Consider the following 2,027-nt stretch of genomic DNA (forward strand, 5'->3'; position numbering starts at 1 on the left):
ATAAAAGTAAAAGAATATGTATATATTTTTGTTTTGGAGCACCGCCTTAAAGAGTGTTAGTCGAGCATATCGACCCCAGGACTTATTCTTTGTAAGCCTAGTATTTATTTTATCGGTCTATTTTGCCGAACCGCTAAGTAACGGGGACATAAACACACCAGCGTCGGTTGTCAAGCACGACTAGCTGATGTATTATTTCTAATTTTTGTAATCAGTGAATGTGTTTCACTGAAATAGTATATGTTTGCGAGAGTTTGACAAACTTTTTCAACCAGCTGGTCGTGCTACTTCAGGCTGATGACGAGCAAAGACTCAGAAACATGTCTCTGAATGCAGGCTAGGCTGGGTGGAGGAGTTTGTCTCCCCCTCGCAAACATAAGGACACAGGAAATGTGTCAAGGTCGACAGGAAGCGGTCAGCTTCCTAGGGCTAAATAGCAGTAGTATATTCCCTTATTGGGACTGTCTCGTTAAGTTGGCAGTATACAAATATTCAATTCTGTTTTACAAGTATTCTTTAATACAAGAAGCATATTTTCTTCTCTTTCTTTTCTCACGTTAATATTCTTCTTTCTTTTTCTTTCTATTCTGGTAAATCTAAGTCTCTTCTTTTTTGTTCGTGTATTCATTTATTCTCCACATTAACAGCAAATTTAAATTTATACATCCACCCACGCAACACATTAATTCACTATCCTGAATTATTTAAAATCATAATTATATATTTATTTGTTTATTCATCTGTGGAAATCCTGGTCGAATATTCTGTAAAGAGTCATAATTCTAAAAACAAACTATTTAATCCCTTCTAATCCCCAACACTACTTAACAGAACCAAACAGACATACTCTTTTTTACTCTTTTACTCTTCTACTTGTTTCAGTCATTTGACTGCGGCCATGCTGGAGCACCGCCTTTAGTCGAGCAAATAGACCCCAGGACATATTCTTTGTAAGCCTAGTACTTATTCTATCGGTCTCTTTTGCCGAACCGCTAAGTTACGGGGACGTAAACACACCAACATCGGTTGTCAAGCGATGGTGGGGGTACAAACACAGACACACAAACACACATATATATATAGATATATACAGCTTAGCGAAGAAAATAAAAATTAAATACTGGGGTCGATTCATTCGACTAAAGATTCAAGGCGGTGCCCCAGCATGGCCGCAATCTAATGACTGAGACAAGTAAAATTAATAAGATATTGACAAATAATGAAGTAGGATTGAACCCAGAGCAAGTATTATTTATATTGGCATAATAACACTCCCTAGAAACAGCAAAATTTGTTTCAATACACGAATTCACATAAAGAACCTTGCAAACTTAATGCAAAAACGAAATATTCGTAATAGTCATTTTATTTACCTGCAACGGGCACATACTCGTTCTCTTCTGCGTGTTCACGAAGTGCCTCGATGGCTTCCTCCATTACGGGGAATGGCGACTGTCCAAAACCAAAAGCGTGAACTGACTTGCCAGCCTTTATCTGCTTTTTTATGTTTTGGTTTAGAATGACATTAGCTGCCATTCCAAAGTCCTGCAAGTGAGAACGGACCAATTCTACCTTGGACATTTTGGCTCGGCTATGGATCTGTTGAAAAAAAGAAAAGAAAAGGAATGTTTAGAAGAGGGACACGGTAAACAACAACAATAACAATAAAGAATAAATCGAAGGATCGATATTACGACAGGAGTTAGAGCGGCGAGCTGGCAGAAACGTTAGCACGCCGGGCGAAATGCTTGGCGGTATTTCGTCTGCCGTAACGTTCTGAGATCAAATTCCGCCGAGGTCGACTTTGCCTCTCATCTTTTCGGGGTCGATAAATTAAGTACCAGTTGTTACGTACTGGGGTTGTTGTAATTGACTTAATCCCTTTGTCTGTCCTTGTTTGTCCCCTCTATGTTTAGCCCCCTGTGAGCAATAATGTATCAAGAAGCTAACCCGGATTCAGTCCCACTGCATGGCACCTTGGGCAATTGTCTTCTACCATAGACTCGGGTCGTCCAAAGCATTGTGAG

Source organism: Octopus bimaculoides, chromosome 17, assembly GCF_001194135.2.
Source record: "Octopus bimaculoides isolate UCB-OBI-ISO-001 chromosome 17, ASM119413v2, whole genome shotgun sequence".
NCBI classification, from domain to species: domain Eukaryota; kingdom Metazoa; phylum Mollusca; class Cephalopoda; order Octopoda; family Octopodidae; genus Octopus; species Octopus bimaculoides.